General features: G+C 43.6%; 1 pseudogene; it reads left to right on the plus strand.

The window, feature by feature from the left end:
- The first annotated feature begins 4475 nt into the window (after window positions 1-4475).
- On the plus strand, window positions 4476-23130 carry LOC128061271 (dehydrodolichyl diphosphate synthase complex subunit NUS1-like; annotated as a pseudogene).

The following is a 23130-nucleotide window of genomic DNA, read 5'->3' on the forward strand; positions in this document are numbered from 1 at the left end:
AATCATTCTTTCACACTTCACAATCTACTTTACTGTTCAGTTCTCTAAGAAAGTTAAATTATTTATTCCACATTGTTTTTGGTTTTCCATAAATGGATATAATCGCTGATATTTTCTTTTTAAAAAATCAATTTTTATATTTCTACTATTTCCTTGGAAAGTTGCTAAAAGTAACTTTCTCCCCTCTATGAGGAAATACTGCTAATATATCTAATATTTAGAATTGCGAATACAATTTACTAATGCTTATGGCTTAAAGCTCAACATTCAGAAAACGAAGATCATGGCATCTGGTCCCATCACTTCATGGCAGATAGATGGGGAAACAGTGGCTGACTTTATTTTTCTGGGCTCCAAAATCACTGCAGATGGTGATTGCAGCCATGAAATTAAAAGACCCTTACTCCTTGGAAGCAAAGTTATGACCAACCTAGATAGCATATTAAAAAGCAGAGACATTACTTTGCTAACAAAGGTCCGTCTAATCAAGGCTATGGTTTTTCCAGTGGTCATGTATGGATGTGAGAGTTGGACTGTAAAGAAAGCTGAGTGTCGAAGAATTGATGCTTTTGAACTATGGTGTTCGAGAAGACTCTTGAGAGTCCCTTGGACTGCAAGAAGATCCAACCAGTCCATCCTGAAGGAGATCAGTCCTGGGCGTTCATTGGAAGCACTGATGTTGAAGCGGAAACTCCAATACTGTGGCCACCTGATGTGAAGAGCTGACTCACTGGAAAACACCGTGATGCTGGGAAAGATTGAGGGCAGGAGGAGACGGGGACAACAGAGGATGAGATGGTTGGATGACATCATCAACTTGATGGACATGGGTTTGGGTGGACTCCAGGAGTTGGTGATGGACAGGGAGGCTTGGCGTGCTGCAGTTCATGGAGTCACAAAGAGTCAGGCACAACTGAGCAACTGAACTGAACTGATGGCATTGAATAAAAAATAGACAGGAAGGATACTTAACAAATACTGATCATGGTTGTGTCTAAGTGGTAGAATTCAACTTTTATTTTTTTGGCTGCATCTCAAGGTTTGTGGGGATCTTAGTTCCTTAAACACGGATACAACTGCCCATGCCCATTGCAGTGGAAGCCCCAGAGTCCAAACCACTGGACTGCCAGGGAAGTCCAGAATTCAAAACTTTTTAAAAAGTTCTCATTCATCTATATTTTAACTTCTCTTTGGTTAACATGTATCACTCTTGCAATTAGAAAAAAGTTAAAATGTATTGGAAGTCAGCTTCTGGGGGACTTTAGTTAAGGGCTCCTCTGAAATGCTGGTACTTCACTACATTAAATCTACATATTTATGGTAACAGCTCCCACATGAACATTATTATCATTATTCTCTGTTAATTCAGAGAGTTAATTCAACCTTTTAAAACTGTACTGCTAATTCCTCATGTGAGGAAAAACCACCTCTTCACTGTAAGTGAAATACAATGGCCAAAAACACCCCAGGTCTAAGAGATTGTCACTTAAGCATCAAGAAGTAAGCATAATATACATAATGCAAATCAAGGCTGCTGATTAATTTAGATAAAACTACCAAAGTACACTTGATAGCATCTCAGAAACAATAGCACCAAATCAAATATACTTAATATCTTGTTACATGTATATTGAAAATTTCAGATTTAGGGTGTTGAGCTCCCCTACTGCTCCTCTGAAAGGCCTTGCTCTAGTTTGAAGTAGAGAATTCAAAACATCCTGAACTAATTCCAAATATGTTTTGAAACTGTTTACATTTTAACTAAATATTACTGTTTAATAGTGATGCTACTTTAAGTCTTATCTGCTTCAGTATTTTGCTATTAATCTTCAGGATGGTAATGATTGCTCATTTTATATATAGTCCATAATTAGACACTTGAAACCTTTTGGCTTAAAATAAAACCACATTCTATTTAAACATTAAGTAGGACATGATGCACTTATAAATTAAATTGCTGAAATTATTTTTAAATTTAAAGTTAAATTTCAGTATTTTGATAAAGGAGATAATAGAATTTGTTCAAGTTATATAGTACAAAAGTCCTAGAAACCATCCCTTACAGTTCTACTTTGAAAATACTTCTGCTGAAAAATAATTTGCCTCAAAATAACTCTCTTAGAAAATGCTAGATTAACTTAAAATGCTTTTTCTAAGAAAACAGAACCAGCAAGAGTCATAACCAAAGATTTCACTATATACTGTTAGCTGGTGGGAGGGGCACAATGAGATGAACTAACAAAAGCAGTTTGTGTTTTACCCACCCCAAACAAGATAATTTAAACACACACCCAAGCCTAAAACCTTCACTTAAAAAAATTCACCCAAAGAAGTGGGGTTTAAACCTGGTTACTTTTGTTCTCCATGGTTTTCAACTTAAATACATCGTTTTTGTTGAGATCAGTTTCTCAAGATTCTAATTATTAGCACATAAGAAATTTGATTTTATGCCTAACTAAAATTGCACGACGTACATACTCAAAATTTTCCGTATTTAGTAGTGCTATCCTTATTGTAGGAACTTTGCCTTTAAATACTCTCATTAACCATAATTTGTTAAGACATAATCTCTACCAGAAATTCTGCAAATTCAAGAGACTATTGCGATTGATCTCATCTTTTCCAAGCTTCAATAGACGGTATAACCTTGTTATCAGGGGCAGAATTCGATTGCTTGCTAGTACTTCAACAGCCTCAAGACAGCTAAGAGTTCCTGTTAGGAATCTGGCACTAACTCAAAATTCCCAGCAGGAAAAAAGATCTCCCTGAACTAGGACCCACTGAATGGCTCCGCCCAGAGCGATGACCTGGACTGACCTCGGACTCGGCGTGGTCAGTGGCTCAGTAGCACCTGCGGGGAAGTTAGCAGGTGCTGGAGACCATAAAATACAAAATTGCAACTGCAACATCAGTCTGTAGGAGCCCCCAAGGTGCCTTTTTCGCAAATTCCTTCTTTTAAACCTTACATCTCTGAGGCTCTGAATATAGAAAGACAATTAGTCCACCAGGGAAGCGACGGTGGTGTACTTCAAAAGAAGAGTGGCAAGGAAACAAAAGTTCGACTGGAGAAGTGGCAAGCCTCCACGCCCTGCCAAGCGGACCTTACTGAACCTACTGGATTTCAAAAAATGAGGCTGAATGGAAGTGGAATACATGGCAAGGTAAAGAGCTGGAGAGTGAGGGAGCGGGCGGATTAAGAACCTACAACCCTGGTAATAATTTCCACCACACTGCGAAAGGAAGAGGAAAAGAGAACAAAACAATAGGCACCTTAAAAAAAAAAAAAGTAAACGCGGTTACTATGGTTACCATGCTCTAGCCTCAATTCTGCAAATGGAGACAAGAGCGGCACGCCAAAGCCCTTTCTTTGTCTGCATCCACACTCGGAGGACTAGTCCAGCTGCCAGCCCCAGCAGAGGCTGGTGTCGAGGACCAAGCGCAGGGTACCAAATAAAGGACACCTTTATTTAGTAAGCAAGAACTGCAGGCAGTGCCTGATGGAAGCCAGCGCGGCCGTCACCCGGTCCTTTGATCAGAGCTGTTTCCCCTAGTTGGGAGAAGGCTCCAACACTTTCCAGTCATCGATTCCTGGCGCAGGCAAGAGTGGAAGGGGGCTAACGAGATACGGTTCAACCTTAGCCCTTAGACACAAAGGGAAGGCCATTCTCCAGGAAACCCGCGGGACGTAATTAATAACCCCTCAAGAGACTACAGTTTCCGCGAGTGGGAGTAGAGGACACAATGAGTACGGCGCAACTGAGGTGCTCAAACGCACTTCACATCAAAGACGCTACCACAAGCTGCGCGGAAAAAGCCGGGCCAAGATAACACAGTGCGCAGGCGCGCGAAGCCGCGACTCCAGACCTTTGGGCCTGCCCCTCCCCCCACTTCTCTCAAAGGCCAGCGGAGTTGGCTCAACGCGCTTGCGCAACGACGGACCGTTGGGGGAGGGGAGAAAACCTGTTCCCTTCATTGTGAAAGAACCGTCCCGCCTCGCACGGCGAGCGCGCGCGCGCACACGTACCACTCTCACACTCATACACGCGCGCACTGAGCTTGCCGCCCAGTGCGTTGCGCATGCTCCGGGAGGGAGGCGATTTCGGAGCCTGCGGGTTTTTGCTGAGTTTCCCTGAGAAGTTTCTGGAAAGATGCACTTCAAAGGAAGCTGGGGGATGGGGAGCGCAGGGAAGCGAGCGTTTGAGAGACGGAAAAAACGAAAAACCCCAAGTACACCGATACCGCCCTGCCTCCATCTGTCAAGCCACGACCAAAGCAAAGCCCAAGCCCACCGAGACCCTCACGCCAGGGGAAAAAGTATGGGGACCACAGCAGCTGCTCCTTCCTCTTCCCGTGCCCAGCCCCCAGGCCCCTCAACACAGGGAAAAGGGAGAGGGCAGAGGGGAATGTGGTGAAAAGCCTAAAACGCTCACTGGATGTTTGCGTGGCGGAGCCAAAGCCGACATGGGGCTCTGGAGATGCCCGCGCGCTACGAGCCACCGGCGGCTGTTTGCTGCGCGCTGCGGTGTGGACTCTGCTGGGATGTGGACGCTTCGTTGGGATTCGACGTGGCTGGCGAAGGACTGGTCTGCGGCTCTGCCCCCCATTTCCTTAATTTCCCCGAATTTGGAGGCCTCTTTGATCCCCCTTTCCTGTCTTTGGCAACCTGAAGCTAATGCTGCGAGTGTGGAGACCCCAGGAATGAGGTGCTCCCGCCGCCCCGCTCCCGGCTTAATGGGCGTCCTGGGAGGGCAAGGGTAGCCCTGCAGGTGTGCAACGCTCAGTTCTTTTCAGTTTGTACCCCCTTCAGTAAGAGCCTCCTGAAGAGGGGGCCATTTGGAAAAACAAAGGCGACGCGTCGTTTGGACTTGAGAGGCGGCGTGGGAAGGCCGGCGGGGGTCTCCATGCAGCCACGGAGGCGCGCCAGGGCCTGAGGAGAGCCGGGCCGGACTGCTATGAAGAGGAAGCTCGAGCTGGCATTGCTGTGCTGGGGGGAGGGGTCCGCGGCGCCTTTTATTCGCCAGCGCCAGCTCGGGGCCTGGCCTGGCTGCCATTTTGTGGCTCGGCCGCCATTTCGCGCAGCCGCGGGTGCAGGGCTCTGGGGGGCGGGGCCGGCGACCGCGCGCAGGGCTGCCCCTGGGAGCGAAGGCGGGCGGGTCGCCTTTGTTCTTCGCCTACGTTCTTCTGGCTGGGCTCAGGCTCTGTCGCAACCCGCCCCGGACACGCGCCGGGTGAGCACGCGGCGTGTGAACCTCTGAAAAGCATCGAGAGGCGTACACGGAGTCCCAAGTGCTTCCTGCCCTCTAAACCCTTGAAAAGTGGGATCTCTCACCCCAGCACTTGCTATGTGAAAAGGATCAGTTTTACGAGGCAGTGCTCAGAACTGGAGCGTGGGAAGCTGTCATTTCACCTTGAGAGTAAAGGCGCTTTCTGCAGCTTTGTGCTGCTAGGAGCACTAAGCCTGCTGGAATGCAATGCCTTGAACCGCAGTGGCGTTCAGCAGATGGAAATTAAACTGCGGAGCTGGGAGACCCAACAAAGGTGCTAAACGACAGGGTAACAAAGAGGTCGGTCTCTTTAAAAAAAAAAGTAGTTGTCTTTGGAGTGCTGTCAGCCACAGAAGCGAGACGTTGCTTTTCATTGGCTGCCTGTGAAGCACGCACTGCGCAACTATTTTCAGATCAGGTTTTATAGCCCCTTATTTATATCTGAGCTATAAACTGAAACAATAGATTGGAATGGCTTATTTCTGTCGGTTGAGGATATATTCCATTAAACTTTTTAAAATCCCTTATGAATACATAAATAACATTGACTCAATAAAATCTCCTTTACCTTCAAGTGTGATTTCAAATTCTGAAAGAGCTGTTTCCCTGACAGCCAGGGAAATATTTAAATATTAATCTTGGCATTGTGATCTTAACTTTGCGACTCGAAAATCACCAAAGTCAGGAAATTAGAGTAATGCTACTAAATTTGTCTTCCCGACTTGCTTTTTGCGCGAGGTATTTCTGTTTAATTTTGTGCAATCTTCCACCCACCCTCCGCAGTAGCATGAGTTCAAAAAAAAGAACCAGTACAGTAACATGTGTTCATAATTTAGCCAGCCTTTCCGGCTAAAATTTTTTTGGTGTTACAGATACAGTAGTTTTCTGTTTTTTTCCCCCTACTACATATAATTATAGGCGGTAATCTGTTTCAGTAACCGGGGGTTTAATATATAATGATGGATGAAAATGTAAAGAATATATTTGTCGTTGAAGGAATAGATCAGTATTTGATGGCTTCCAGATGAAAGAAACATCTGAGAAGTGAGTGTTAAAGTCCAAGTTTTATTTCAGGTTCAGTACGACTAAAACCACTGCATAGAGTTTTGATTTTTTTTAATACCCAAGATTCTGTAAAGCACAATAGTGTACGTTCTTTTGATGGTGAGAGCTTATGAAATATATTTTTTTATTTTATATTGGAGAATAGTTGCTTTACTAAAAATGTATTGTTTTTGAAAGCTATTACTTTTTGCCTGCACAACGAAAATTGAATAGTATGAAACTGTTAGTATTATGGGGGAATTAGAATGTGCTATCCTAGTAATGCAAACAAAATATCACACCCCTAATCAGCCAAGCAGTTGAAATTCAGAGAACGATTGAACAACCTTTCTTTCACTTTATACAGATACAGAAGTATCTGTTTAAACAATTCTAATAACCTAGAATTTTTTAAATTTATAAAACGAGTATTTACTTCCCATTTGCTATTACATTTAACACAAAAAGCACATCCTTTTTGTACAAAAAAAGTTTGCAATTCATATTTTCTTAAGCATAGGTAATATCTACATGTATTATAATATTCCAACTATTCTAGAAAAGACAAAACAACAAAGACAGATCAGTGGTTCCCAAAGTGGCAGTAGTGGTAAAGAATATGCCCGCCAATGCAGGAAACTTAAGATGTAGGTTCGATCTCTGATCCCTGGGTCAGGAAGATCCTGCAGAGGAGGGCCTAGAAACCCACTCCAGTATTCTTGCCTGGAAAATACCACAGACAAGAGAAACCTGGCAGGTCAAAAAGAGTTGGACATGACTGAGCATGCACGCAGTGGGGAGGGAATGAATGAATGAATTTGCAGGGAACAGGGGGCTCTTTGGGGCAGTGAAACTACTCAGTATAATACTACAGTGGTGGATACCTGTCATTATACATGTGTCTAAACCCACAGACCTTACAATACCAAGAATGAGCCCTTATGTAAACCGTGGGCGTGGGTGATGATGTGTCAATGTAACAAATATATTGCTCTGGTGTGGGCTGTTGGTAGTTGGAGAAGCTGTGTGTTGAGGGCACGGGATGTAAAGGAGCTCTGTACTTTGCAATTTTATTGTGAACCTAAAACTGCTCTAAAAAATAGTTTATCATTTAAAAAGTAAGTGGTATGTTGCACTGTTCATCTGTCCTGGCCAGTGCCATACATTTGGAAAACAGTAGAACAGAAATCCAGGAATAACACCACTCCTTCTCTTGTTGGCCTCAAAACACTTTCCAACTTATCATAGTCTCATGATCTGCCCAAGTAGTAAAAATACTTCTGTATATGTATTTTCCTGGGTCTCTTCACCTTGTCAAACCAGGCAGGATTAGTGAATTCCAGGACTGCCAGTCCATTGTTCCTTTAGTTTTTCTTTTTTATTCTAAAACAGGTTCTGAATCAATTTGTACCAGTTTGTGTTCCCTGAAAGAGATTAGGTGTTAACCAAAACCATTAATTATACTCGGATCCTTAAGACAGCCAGTGTGGAATTGAGTGCTATGTTCTAGGCCCCTTGGGCTCAAGCCTTTGATTTTATTTTTTGGCATTTGACGAAGCTTGTGTGCACCTTTTCCAGACAACATACAGAAATATTAAATATCTCTATTGTTCCAGGAGAGGCCAGCTTTTCATGCCAAACTCTAGCATAGGAGCAAATTTAAAACAATAGTAACCTTTTCCTGGAAAAGATGAATGATCTTCTTTAAAGACTTAGTATTATGGGAAGTTTTTCCAAATATTTTTGGCAGTAGTTAAGCACTCCCACATGTTGTAATAGTCCTTTCCTTTCTGAGGCAAAACTCAGAAGTTCAGCACTTCCGAAGTATTGGAGTTCAAAGAACAAATCCCTGCCACTAACTGTATTTTTTAGAAAAATAGAAGCCTATCTATAAAAATAAATACTCCTGAACAACCCAACATTTGTTTGTTCTGCCAGAGTTCATATGGTCATTCCTAAAACAAGATACTATCCTGACAGTTGTGCGGATTATATGAAACCCATAGGTTTGTCATTTTGGCATCACAGTTTAAATGGTCCAGTTAGACAATTCATCTAAAAGATTTCTAAAAGTCAAGATCTTTATTTGTTTAACAAATAGTTTTTGAGAATCAACCTTATGCCAGATCCTATTCCAAGTGCTTAAGATACATCACTGAATAAAACAAATCATTGTTCTCTTGGAACTTACTATGGGGGAATAGAGGGAGAAGAGACAATAAATATAAAAAGGAAATTAAATAATAGGAACAGTAAGATGATGAAATATAGGCCTCAAGAAAATACTGAAGACTTGAAGGAGCTAAGGGAGCAAACTATGTGGATATTTAGGCAAGAGTTTCCAGGGAGTGGAAACAGCAAGTCCAAAGGCACTCAAGTAGAAGCATGACTGGCACCTTAAGAGGAGCACAGGAAACCATCGTGGCTGAAACAAAGTGAGCAAGGCAGAGAGTATAGAAGATGATGGATGTCCGAGAGTTAAGGGGAGTGAGAGGTACACCTGTAGAACCTGGTGGGCCAGAGTGGGAAGGCTTTGGCTTTTAATTGGTGTGGAGTTGTTGCATGATATGACTGAGGTTTTGAGAAGTACTGAGAATAAAAGATCAAGGATAGAAGCAGAAGTCTAGAAAGGGGCTCTTTCAGTAATCCAAATGAAACATGAGAACGTCAATGATTAAAGGATCCTGGATAGATTTTTTTGAAGGCAAATCCAAGAGGACTTTTTGATGGGTTGAATATATAGTTAATAGAAGGGGGAGTCAAGGGTGAGCCTGAGGTTTTTAACCTGAGCAACTAGAAAGACTGCGTTGCGATCATCTGAAATAGCACTATTTTCCAGGGGAGTAGTAAGAGTTCAGTGTGGAACATGTTCAACTTGAAATTTAAATGGAGACATTAGGTAGGCTGTTGGATATCTCTAGTTCAGGAGGAAGTTCTGAAGATATTATATAAAATGCATAATCTGTGTCTGTGTATTTGGGAGTTGTCAGCATATAAATGGCATTTAAAGCCTGAAACTTAATGACATCTCCAAGGGAATAAGTGTAGCTACAGAGGGAAAGAGAACCAGGAAAGCCCTGAGACATTTCTCTCTTAAGAGGTCTCAGAAGAAAAGAACTTGCAGAGCAACTGTGTAGGAACAAACCAGTTAGGCAGGAGGAAAACCAAGAGATGAATAGTGTCCCGGAAGTTAGGTTAAGAAAATATCTGAAGGAGGAGGAAGTGATCAACTGTGGAATGCTGCCGAGAGGTTAAGGTGAGGCCTGAGAATTGACCCTTGGAACAACATGGAGGTGATCTTGGCAAGAGAGGTTTTGGTGGAGCAGAGGGGTCAAAAGCATGACTGGACTGGGTTGCAGGAAAAAAAAAAATTAGTATATGAAGTCTGACCTTTGGAAAAGTACTACAGTGGAGAGTACTACAGTGGAGTGGATTTGGAGAGAGATGCTAGGGACTATGATGGTACAAAGTACTGTTAACTTCAAACGTTCCTGGATCAGTGCAAGAATCAGAAACTCCAAACCTTTAGGCTTCAGGAAGAATTGTTACACTCTCAAGATGTGGTCTGCTGCTAGCCTCATATCTGTTCCATAATAATCTGAGTAATACACAATTTCTTTGGGAAAGAATACTATCCTACAAAATCTGAAAATAGAACTTGGAATTTGGTCATTACTTAGACGAATTTGGTTAGTAGGACAAAGACCAGCAGAGATTTTCCTTGCGTTTATATAAGCACTGATGCTCACCAGTGGTCTGAGGCAATTCAGCCAGCCACACAGTGCTTAGAAACGCAACAAGGCAGACTTTACCCTGGTTTCTCAAGTGTGCACTTCAATAATTACCGATGACTTTGCAGCTTTTGTAGGATTTCCTGTAAAAGTATTAGAACAATGATGACAAACTGACTCCATCACAAGACTGGTAATACCCTAGAAATTAAGTGCCCAGAAATTTCCTTTTTTTGGGTTGCACTGGCTCTTCTTTGCTGCACCAGGGGTTTCTCTAGCTGTGGTGAGAGAGAGCCACTCTTCGTTGCAGTGCGTGGGCTTCTTATTGCAGTGGCTTCTCTTGTTGCAGAGTTCAGGTTCTGAAGTGGGAAGCCTTCAGTAGTTGTGGCGCACAGGCATTCGTTGTTCTGCAGCATGTGGAATCCACCTGGATCAGGGATGGAACACATGTCCCCTGCACTTGCAGGTGAATTCCCATCCACTGTAAAAGTCCCAGAAGTTTCCTTTTAGTAAGTTTTCTCCACCTGTCATATTGGAGCGTGCTCTAGTTCCCCAATGAACAACAGTTAACTAGTTTTGCTATGCGCTTTATTTGAAAATGTGTTTATTATCCTGGGCTCAAGCTCCACCTTTAAAATCCTGTGTACTGATAAATACTGATATTAACATTTTTTTACCTTCAGCTGTATTATCTTATTCCTAGTGTATTGTATTATTGTATTATTCTTATTGGAACATGTGATAAAACATAGCTATAAATTACTATGTATATTTTATCCTGGAACATTTATGCCTAGTAATTGTTGAAACAGTTTCTACTTTGAAATATCAATTTGGTTGAAGCTTAGTATATTATGTAGTTTAGTTTATATTTTCTAGTTACTCCCTTATATTAGCACAGACTATACTTCCATCAGTTCACACTGGTTTGTACTGGTAAGTGATTCACTTAGGGGCTGAGGAAGACTGTCTCCCTAGAATGGAATATCAGAATTCCAGGGATTCTGATATATCTGCTTTGTGAGACTTTTCTCATACCTTCTGAGAATCACTGACATGAAACTGAAAATATAACTGAGAACAAAAGAGCACTTCCTTAACAAATCAGTTAAGGTATATTTCTGACGGTATGAGTGCCTCAATTGCTGGTGTGGAGGATAGGCCATGAAAATTCGATTTCCTTGAAAGGTCCAAGAATACTATTTTTTTAAGTGGAAGGAAAGTGAAAGTCGACACTTTGCGATCCCATGGACTGTACAGTCCATGGAGTTCTCACGCCCAGAATACTGGAGTGGGTAGCTGTTCCCTTCTCCAGGGGATCTTCCAATCCAGGGATCGAACCCAGGTCTCACCACACTGGAGGCAGATTCTTTACCAGCTGAGCCACCAGAGAAGCCCCTGCTTAAAGGAAAAAATATATATATCTCATTTGTTTTTTTTTTAATATTTATTTGTTTTTGTTTATTTATTTGGGTGCATTGGGTCTTAGTCACGACATGTGAGATCTAGTTCCCTGACCAGGAATTGAACCTCCGGCCCCCTGCATTCAGAGCTTGGAATCTTAGCCACTGGACCACCAGGGAAGTCCCTATATCTTATTTCTTTGAAAAAGCGTGAGTGATTTAGTCACTAAGTCATGTCTAACTCTTGCGACCCCATGGACTGTAGCCCGCCAGGCTCCTCTGTTCATGGGATTATCCAGGCAAGAATACTGGAGTGGGTTGCCATTTCCTTCTCCAGGGGAACTTCCTGACTCAGATCAAACCCAGGTCTCCTGCATTGCTGGCAGATTCTTCACCAATTGAGCTACGAGGGAAAACTTAGCATCCGTTATATTGGAGAAACTGAAACTATTGGTGCAAATATCATGCTGGATATTTCTAACCATTGGGTATAGTTCTGCCTTTTGCAGAAATATAAAACCAGTTTGTGTGTGTGTGTGTGTGTGTGTGACAAGGCATCTGAATACTTGAACTTATTTAACTTCGTGTGAAACATTCCTAGTTCATTTATTCTGCAACTGTTCAATAAATACTTATTTGACTTACAACTTAGAGAATAGGAGTTTGCTGCAAAAGGAAAGAAGAAAAATGGAGTGGTCACTGGTAAGGGGTGAGTGGCTGGGGGAAGTGGGATTGAGAGAAGTTTGTTTTTAAGGCAGAAGAAATTACAATACTTTTATTTTTTTTGAAACAACACTGTATTTTATCTTTTTTTTTTTTGATACATTAGAGAATGGCAGTGTGTGGGAGAGAGTTGACTGGATACAGGTCCTTAAGTAGGAGAGAGGAGTTGCCTCTGTGAAGGAATTGACTGTAGATGGGAGTATAAAAGAATTGATCTAGTGAAAGACCAGAGGCTGGAATGTATGGGAGCAGATACTGGCGAGCAGATGTGGTTGAGCAAATCTATACAAGAAATGCCACTACAGTACTAAGAGACAGTGTCCAGTAAGTTATCTGTGCTTCATTTTTCCAGCTGAAGATGGAAATGATGATACAGTACATCCATCCAAAGGTTTTGGATTTACTTTCTATAGTCTTAGGCAAATCACAAACATTTTTGGCAGGCTCTTCATGTGTTTTATTTTCCAGTGAACGGTCATTGTCTAAAAGTGTCTGGCAAACAGTAGCCATTCAATAAATATTCATTGAATTAATTTTTGGAAATTAAGCTGTTAAATAACTATACTATGCATGCCATACCCACCCACAGTGTTGTTTTGAAGACCCAATGAAAGGAGAGAATGGATGTGAAAGTGCTTTGTAATCTGAGAAATGCTATTAAAATCTAAGATATTATGCTAGGGAGACTTGGAGTAAAGTCCACTGAGTTTTTGACTTCTTAAATGAGAAATACAATATAAATAGGAAACAGAGTCACAGTTAAGTTGGATTTTTTCCCCCTCTTTGAGGACTGTACCAGTACCTAAAGATTCTGCCAACTGGTTTGAAATTAGAAAATGGAATACAACATTACACAAAATAGGATTTGATCCTCTAAACCATGTAACATTACAGAACTGACAAAAACACACAAAAGCCAGAAAACCAAAGCCATCTAAGTCAATTAGCTTTATGTGAATGTCGTAAAGTTCCATGTTATATTTACAGTACTGGGCACTTGAGTGGTATAATACCTCTGTTTTTCTTTTCCTTCTTCCTGTCTTTATTTTATTTTCTGGTAGTTTATAATTTCCAAAGTAAATATGGTATTGGAGTTGTGGATTTGCTTTTCTTAGTAACAGAATAAAGATTTAAACTTAATGATATTTCTGCTGAGGATTTCTTAACGTACCCTAAGTCACCAGATTATTTTCATGGTAAGTCTGTAAAGTCTTCCCACATGTTATAGGATTGATCTGGACCAAAATTCTAACTGGAAAAAATAAGAACAACAACAAAATCCCATTCAGTGCAGTTCCATCCATATTTTTATCATTCCAGGGACTAAAAATATACTTAATTGCTAGAGTTTGAAAGCAATTTCCTATATGCTAAAGTTTTATTCCTCGGAGATACCCTAATCTTTGTTCCTGATGGAATACCTGCAGGAGAGTGAATCAGTTCATGCCATCGTTTTCAATTTTTTATCATCACTGGTGATTAGATATTACATAATTAACAAAGGTCATACAAGAGGATTCAGTGGAGCACTTTGGATTAAATTTAGGAATTAGACATTAGGAACTCACTGGGATTCCCAGTAGTGTTTTAAAGTATCGCAGTATGGGGATGCTTAATTAGACTACTAGCTTAGTTCCTGCTGTTACCCAGGCTTTTGCGATTACTTATAAAAAGTGCTCAGATCTCAGAAAATCTCAGAAGTCAAGCTCAGGCGGAGAAAAATATTTGCTGAGTAGTACAACTCAGTCCCCTTCCTTGTAAAGACGGAAGTGCCATCTGTGTCTTCCTAATTAGCCCCACCAGATTTCTTCCAGGCGTGATTGTGTGTCATGAAGCTAACCATTCTGCCTCTGAGGATTTATGCATTCTTGGGGAAATTTCTCTAGACCATCTGATGTGATAGTCTGCCTAGACAGGTTTCATGTGGCCCAGTTCTGAGTCACGTTGAAGGACTGTGCCACCTGGCCTTAACCTACTTTTTCCCTCTGCCTTCTCAGTAAACAACAGCAGTGACACCCACGGAAATGTATCTGCCCTCACAGTCACACCAGTCCATCTTGCATCTTCCACAGGGCACCTTTTAATCTGCAGGGTTTTATAGCCCTCTGCAAATATTAATTATACTTACTAAATACCTCATACTAGGCTGCAAACCACACTAGCCACATGTTATGATTAGACCTCACCAAAATGAAGAGATGGAAGCTCTTCTTCAGCCCCTTCAGAACAAGTACAAATCTGGGTCAGAAGCATCGCTCCACTCACCTACTTAAACCGTCCTTAAGGCTCCAGGAGGACTAATTTCCTCTCCATGTTTCCTCAATACTCAGAAAGTAGAACTGGGTTTTTTGTTGTTGTTGTTGTTGTTTTAATGTGTGGGTGGCAGATTCTTTACTGTCTGAGCCACCAGATAGTAAAGAATCTGCCTGCAATGTGGGAGACCTGGGTTTGATCCCCGTGTTGGGAAGATCCCCTCTTGGAGGAGGGCATGGCAACCCACTCTACTATTCCTCTTATTCTTCCCTCAATACTCAGAAAGCTTTTTTTTTTTTTTTAACGTGTGGGTGCTTTTCTCTGAAATGCCTGCTTTGGTTTTGCTACCAATTTGCCTTCCTTCAATTCTAGCTAGATGTGGATATTTTCTGAGCTTGAACTCACCTTTGGCAATTTGTCCAAAAAAAAAATTTTTTTTTTTAATATCTTACACTGTGCTTTATTGACTATGCCAAAGCCTTTGACTGTGTGGATCACAATAAACTGTGGAAAATTCTGAGAGAGTTGAGAATACCAGACCACCTGACCTGCCTCTTGAGAAATTTGTATGCAGGTCAGGAAGCAACAGTTAGAACTGGACATGGAACAACAGACTAGTTCCAAATAGGAAAAGGAGTATGTCAAGGCTGTATATTGTCACCCTGCTTATTTAACTTATGTGCAGAATACATCATGAGAAATGCTGGACTGGAACCACCCTTATGGCAGAAAGTGAAGAGGAACTAAAGAGCCTCTTGATGAAAGTGAAAGAAGAGAGAGAAAAAGTTGGCTTACAGCTCAACATTCAGAAAATGAAGATCATGGCATCCGGTCCCATCACTTCATGGGAAATAGATGGGAAAACAGTGGAAACAGTGTCAGACTTTATTTTTGGGGGGCTCCAAAATCACTGCAGATGGTGACTGCAGCCATGAAATTAAAAGACACTTACTCCTTGGAAGAAAAGTTATGACCAACCTAGATAGCATATTCAAAAGCAGAGACATTACTTTGCCGACTAAGGTCCGTCTAGTCAAGGCTATGGTTTTTTCCGTAGTCATATATGGATGTGAGAGGTAGACTGTGAAGAAGGCTGAGCGCCAAAGAATTGATGTTTTTGAACTGTGCTGTTGGAGAAGACTCCTGAGAGTCCCTTAGACTGCAAGGAGATCCAACCAGTCCATTCTGAAGGAGATCAGCCCTGGGATTTCTTTGGAAGGAATGATGCTAAAGCTGAAACTCCAGTCCTTTGGCCACCTCATGCGAACAGTTGACTCATTGGAAAAGACTCTGATGCTGGGAGAGATTGGGGGCAGGAGGAGAAGGGGACGACCCAGGATGAGATGGCTGGATGGCATCACGGACTCGATGGATGTGAGTCTGAGTGAACTCTGGGAGATGGTGATGGACAGGGAGGCCTGGCGTGCTGCGATTCATGGGGTCGCAAAGAGTCGGACACGACTGAGCGACTGAACTGAACTGAACACTGTACTAGTATGTATGCATGTCACCATCAAAAGCAACTTGGGACCTTTCTAACCTGCTTTTTTTCTTTCTCTCTCTCTCTTTTTTCTAAAGACACAACTGTACTCTATTTTGGTCATTTCTTGGAAAGGTTGCTCTCTGGAGTCACGTTAGCTAGTGCTGCCCTCTCAAGGTTACAACGCAGCGTGCTCAGTCACTCAGTCATGTCCGACTCTGGAACACCATGGACTGTAGCCCGCCAGGCTCCTCTGCCCATGGGATTTCCCAGGCAAGAAAACTGGAGTGGGTTACCATTTCCTTCTCCAGGGGATCTTCCTTACTCAGGGATCAAACCAGAGTCTCTTGCATTGCAGGCAGATTCTTTACTACTGCACCGCAGATGCAGTGGCCCCTACTAAAACCTAGGTTAGGCTTGCAGGTGAGGAGCAGACAGGCACATAAAAGGACCAAGCAGTCATTGTCCTGATAAACTGAGAAGCTTTCGGGCACTGTCTTTTATGTGATGGTATAGTGAAAAGAACACTAACCACTGAGGTCTCATTTCAACCTCTGGCCGATGGTGTGCCCTCAGGCCTATCACGTCTTTGTGCCTCAGTTCCCTACCAATAGAATGGGAATGGTTGCTCTAGTGCAGGGGGTCAGCCAACGTTTTCTGTGAAAGGCCAGTCAATACTACTTTGAGCGTGGTAGGTCATTTTATCATTGTGACAACTCTGTTGTTGTAGCTCAAAAGCAACCATGGACAAAATGTACACAAATGAGGGTGGAGGTGTTCTGAAAAATCTTTATAATGGACACTGACTTTTGAATTTCATATAATATTTACATGTCATGAAACATTATTCTTTTTTCAATTTTTTTGAACCATTTAAAAATGTTCAGTCACTCAGTTGTGTCTGACTCTTTGAGACCTCATGGATTGATGCCAGGCTTCCCTGTCCATCACCAACTCCCGGAGCTCACTCAAACTCGTGTCCATCAAGTCAGTGATGCCATCCAACCATCTCATCCTCTGTTGTCCTCTTCTCCTCCCACCTTCAATCTTTCCCAGCATCAGGGTCTTTTCCAATGAATCAGTTCTTCGCATCAGGTGGCCAAAGGATTGGAGTTTCAGCTTCGGCATCAGTCCTTCCAATGAATATTCAGGACTGATTTCCTTTAGGATTGACTGCCGAAGGCCTCCTTGCTGCCCAAGGGACTCTCAAGAATCTTCTCCAACACCACAGTTCAAAAGCATCAATTTTTCAACACTCAGCTTTCTTTATAGTCCAACTCTCACATCCATACATGACTACTGCAAAAACCATAGCTTTGACTAGATGGACCTTTGTTGGCAAAGTAATGTTTCTGCTTTTTAATATGCTATCTAGGTTGGTCATAACTTTTCTTCCAAGGGGCAAGCGTCTTTTAATTAAATGGCTGCAGTCACCACCTGCAGTGATTTGAGAGCCCAAAAGAGTAAAGTCTGTCACTATTTAAAAAACACAGAAATAATTTTTAGCTTTCAAGATGCAGAAAAAAAAAAAACAGGCAGTGAGCAGATATGACCCAGGGCTGAAACTTGTCAACTTTTGGACTAGATCATCTCAGAGAGCCCTTCCAATGTAATCTTTTACAATTTAAAAAGTTGAGTAAACTGTAGTTCGTTTTCATTTTTTTTTTCTTGAAGGATGACCCAGGACATGCTTGTTTTGTGTGATATGAGGGACATAAGAAGATATTTTGTCCCCAAGAAGATGCCTGCCAACTTCACAGTGCTGTGCTGTGCTAAGCTGCTTCAGTCGTGTCTGATTCTTTGCGATCCCATGGACTCTAGCCTACCAGGCTTCTCCATCCATGGGATTCTCCAGGCAAAAGTACTGGAGTAGGTTGGGGCATTTCTACTTCTAGAGCTGCACTGACCAAGACTGTCCAAGCTACAAGTCGAATTGAGTACTTGAAATGTGGCTAGTTCAAATTGAGATGTTTTATTAGCATAATACGCTTACCAGATTCTGAAGACTTAGAATTTAAACTATCTCATTAGTATTATATATTGTGATTATGAGTTTTTAAAATATTTTTGATATATTGAATTAAATATATTAATTTACTCTGTGCCTTTTTATTTATAAAATGTAGCTTCTAGAAAATATAACAAATTATATCTCTACCAAACCGCACTATTCTAGAAGGTTACCAGATTCATGGATTTGATTTGGTGGCACTAGTGGTAAAGATCCAAGTGGAAGATCCAAGGGATCTTCCCAGCCCAGGAATCGAACCCAGGTCTCCCGCACTGCAGGCAGACACTTTACCATCTGAGGCACCAGGGAAGCCCTAGTGGTAAAGAACCTGTCTACCAGGAGACATAAGAGACGTAAGAGAGACAGATAGATTTTATTCCTGGGTTGGGAAGATCCCCTGGAGAGGAAATGGCAACCCACTCCAGTATTTTTGCCTGAAGAATCCCATGGACAGAGGAGCCTGGCGGGTTACAGTCCATGGGGTCGCAAAGAGTCACACACGACTTAAATGACTGAGCACACGTTCAAATGCAATATTCTTGCATTTGCAATAATACATTTAACTTTATCATCATTGTGTGTGTCTAGAAATGGAAACTTGGGGGTTGAGATATGACGAAGTTTCTCCACACATATCAGCTTTTTAAAGTCCTGACTCTAGGAGAAGGAAATGGCAACCCACTCCAGTATTCTTGCCTGGGAAATCCCATGGGCAGAGTAGCCTGCTAGGTTATTTATAGTCCATGGGGTTGCAAACAGTCAAATCTGACTTGTCGACTAAAGAACAACAACAACGAACAATAGTATGATCAAACAAATGTCACGATGTCTTTGTTAGGTGGCACTTGTGGTAAAGAACCTGATTGCCAATGCAGAAGACTCAAGAGATGCCAGCTTGATCCCTGTGTCGGGAAGATCCCCTGGAGGAGGGCAAAGCCTGGAGAATTCTTGCCTGGAGAAATTCCATGGACAGAGGAACCTGGTGGGCTACAGTCCATAGGGTGGCAAAGAGTCAGACATAACTGAGTGACTTAATATGCATGCAGAGCTGTTTATAGATTTCACTTTGCAACCTTGATAAATGCAGTGTATGTTACTTAAAGTTTCCAAAGAGATTCAGGCTCTCAAGAGAGTAGAGTTGCTGAAATAAAGTCTATATTCCTGTGTAAAAAAAAAAAAAAAAAAAAGTCCTGACTCTAACATTAGTCTTGAAATTCACATGACAATCTTCTTTAAGGAACAAGTACTCATCTGAGGGCTTCCCTAGTGGCTCAGAGGTTAAAGCGTCTGCCTGCAATGTGGGAGACCTGGGTTTGATCCCTGGGTCAGGAAGATCCCCTGGAGAAGGAAATGGCAACCCACTCTAGTATTCTTGCCTGGAGAATCCCATGGACGGAGGAGCCTGGTGGGCTACAGTCCACAGGGTTGCAAAGAGTCGGACTCGACTGAGCGACTTCACTCATCTGAGGTTTCCTAGGTGGCGCTAGTGGTAAAGAACCTGCCTGCCAATGCAGGAGAGAGACATAGCTTTGATCCCTGGGTTGGGAAGATCCCCTGGAGGAGGGCATGTCAACCCACCCCAGTATTCTTGCCTGGAGAGTCCCCTGCACAGAGGAGCCTGGAGGGCTATAGTGCATGGGGTCACAAAGAGTCACAACTAAAGCAACCCAGCAGGCACACACTTATCTGGAGGTCAGGATAAGTGGGTCTCACCATAGCCTGTACCTCACTAAATAAATGGTAAGGCATTTCACCAAGATTCCTCAGCTACAATATGAGGATAAAAATGATCCTGCGTACCTCACAGAGCAAAGAGTGTGTATGAGTTTGTGAGCTCTACAATGTCCCAACACTGTTCAGAAAGCAATTAGCAATGACAAGTAGCCGCCTCTAGTTTCCCACTAGCAGGCTGTATTCTTGCTGCAATGGCAGTGTCGCTGCTGCTGCTCTGAAATCTCCGCACCCTGATTGGCAGTTACAGAGCAAGGACCCACCCTTTCCTCAGTGAGCTAATCCAAGCCTTCCAGCTTTAGCCGTCCCAAGTCACATTTGCTGACTTATTAAACCAGACCTGTCAGTTCCAACCCCTGGAGGAGGGAATGGCAACCCACTCCAGTATTCTTGCCTGGAGAATCCCATGGACAAAGGAGCCTGGCAGGCCACAGTCCATGGGGTTACAAGAGAGTCAGACATGACTTAGGTACTAAACAACAATTTCAAGGATTCCTAGAGGAGTTAAACCCACAGGCCTCCCCCAGTTGAAAAACAGTCACCATTCCTTGCAGTGGTAGGCTTTCCTGGTGGCTCAGATGGTAAAGACTTTGCCTGCCATGCAGGAGACCTGGGTTTGATCCCTGGGTCAGGGAGATCCTTGGGAGAAGGGAATGGCAACCCATTCCAGTGTTCTTGGGTGGAGAATCCTATGGACAGAAGAGCCTGGCAGACTACAGTCCATGGGATCACAAATAATCGGACATAACTAAGCAACTAACATACTTGCAATGGTAATTAAATAGGCAATGCTCATTCCTGCTCAGGACTTTTTCCTTACTGTCTCTTCATCTTTTTTCTTTTTGGCCCTGCAGGGATCTTAGTTCCCAGACCAGTAATGGAATACATGCCTGATGCAGTGGAAGCACAGAGCCCTAACCACTGGAAAAAGCAAGTGTTAATTGCTCAGTCGTGTCCAACTCTTTGTGACTCCTCGGACTGTAGCCCGCCAGGCTCTTCTGTCCATGGGATTCTCCAGGCAAGAATACTGGATCGGGTTGCCATTCCCTTCTCCAGGGGAATCTTCCTGACTCAGGAATCCAACCCAGGTCTCCTGCATTGCAGGCAGATTCTTTACCACCTGAGCCACCAGGGAAGCCCATTGGACTGACAGGGAAGTCTCTACATGTTCTTCACGTCTATCTCCCTGATTAGATTGTATGCTTCACAAGGGCAGGAGCTCTTCTCCATCAAAATTTACGGTTGGAAGAGATCTTAGTACTGATCTGCTCCAGCCTCTCACCTCATATCTGAATCCCCTTTATGACATCTCTGGCAACTTCTGCCTAGGTCTCTCTCTCTTTTTAAATTAATTTTTGGCTGCCCTGAGTCTTCGTTGCTGTGTGCAGGCTTTCTCTACTTGAGGCGAGCAGGCACTACTCTTCCTTGTGGTGCTCAGGCTTCTCATTGCGGTGGCTTCTGTTGTGGCACACAGACCCTAGAGCACTCAGGCCTCAGGAGTTACAGTATGTGGGCTCGGTAGTTGCGGCGCAGGGGCTTAGTTGCTCCACGGCACATGGAATCTTCCCAGACCAGGGATCCAACCTGTGTCCTCTGCATTGACAGGTGGATTCTTATCCACTGTGCCACCAGGGAAAGTCCCCTGATTAGGTCTCTTGAAGATTTCCAGTTCCAGTTTCTCTTCTTACCTAAGGAAGTCTGGCTCAGTGTAGGAATATAAGAAGATGCTACATACAAAGTTGCTAAATTCATGCTACTTCTCCCTTAAGACTGAGTCAGTCGTTGGCTGAGTGTGGGATGCAAAAGAGGGAGAACACTGAGGAATGAACAACTTTTTGGCTAAAAATGTCGAAGAATGTTTCTAGCAAGCTTTTGCCCAGGCTGTAATCATGAGTGTGATTCAGCTCTTGCCTAATGTTATTAAGGGAAGTGAATTACAAAACTTATACCCCCAAATCTCTTTTTTTTCTTGTTTAGTTGTTTAGTTTTAGACTAGAGCGAGTAATTATTTGCGATGACATCCATCCAGAGGGCTAGGTGGACATCTTACCCATATAGCTAACATCTGGAAGGAGCTTTGCAGCTTACAAAGCCCTTTCCAATACTTCACTCATTAAAACTGTTTGGCGGAGGCAGCATTATCTTGTTAGTAACTTTATAAAGGAGGGACTTCCCTGCGGTCCAGTGGTTAAGACTCCGTGCTGCAGGAATCTGCAGGGGTTCTATCCTTAGTCGGGGAACTAAGATCCCACATGCCGCCTGGCGTGGCCGAAAGAAAAAGAAAGTCCCAGAGAATCTGGGAGTTCTAAGTATAAAGAAGGAAACTGGGACTCAAATTAACTCCCTAGAGCGGCAGAACCGGTGTGCAAACTCAGGTCTGCAGACCTAGGTCTGCACGGTTCAATCACTCTGATGATGGAAGGAGATGGCGGGGATGGGGGTGGGGGAGTTGTGGGTGGCGGGGCGAGGTGAGGTACTGACAGCAGAAAGAGGTTAGGGTGCGTGCAAAGTGTAAAGAACGGGTTTGGGGGCAGGGGGCGGGGAACGCTGGGCGACTGCTGGATAGGAAGCTGGCTTGCTGCGGGGGTGGGAGCTGGCGGACGCCCGGGAGCCACGAGAGCATGATCGGGCTGTAGGAGCTGCTGCTGTGGGTGGCAGCACGCCCGGTTCGGCTTGCACCTCATCTCAAGCTCACCTCCCGGCTCCGCTTGCGGTTCGGCACCTAGAACTGGATCAGGCGGAGCCGCTGCCTCGCCGCCTCCGCCGAGGTCCTAGCGCCGCTGAGCTCCCAGCTCCGCCAGCTCTGCCAGCTCCCGGCTGCCGGCGGCAACCGCCGTGACCACCGGCCTCCGCTCAGGGGACCTGCCCGGCCGGCCCACCTGCGGCTGCCGTAGCGCGCGGACGGCCGTTCCCTAGAGAAGCTGCGTGTACGTGAGCCTGGTGATCACCGAGGAGGAGCAGGAGCCCAGCTTCTCCGACACCGCAAGCTTGGTGGTGCGGTCTGCCGTGGGCACCTCTTGCATCAGCGTCTGCGACCACCAGGGGATTGCCAAAAGAAATAATTCCAGGCTGATGTATGAAGTTTTAAAGCAACATCAGGAACATCTGGACTGACTTAGATAGTTCCAAATACTTAGCAGAATTTGCAAAGTCATGACAAAGATTGCCATTCGGCAGCGAAAGTGCTGTCCCCAGAAGGTGGAAAAGCAGATACTGTGAGAGCTGCTCAAGACTTTGGCCAGTTAGTAGTTCAGCAGCAAAAGAAACCCACAGATATGGATGCAGATATGTTAGACCATTTCGTTTGAATGATGTCCCTGATCCTGACTTAGTGTTGAAGTTTGGTCTGAGGACAGCACACTAGGCTTTCTGCCCTAGCATATCAGGGTGATGGAGCTTGTCTCTGCCTTCCCACCTAAACATCAGTTATGAGGACTTTTTCTCTGCCCTCTGTCAATATGCTGCCTGTGAACAGCATCTGGGAAAGTAG

The sequence above is a fragment of the Budorcas taxicolor genome, chromosome 16, assembly GCF_023091745.1.
Source record: "Budorcas taxicolor isolate Tak-1 chromosome 16, Takin1.1, whole genome shotgun sequence".
NCBI lineage: Eukaryota > Metazoa > Chordata > Mammalia > Artiodactyla > Bovidae > Budorcas > Budorcas taxicolor.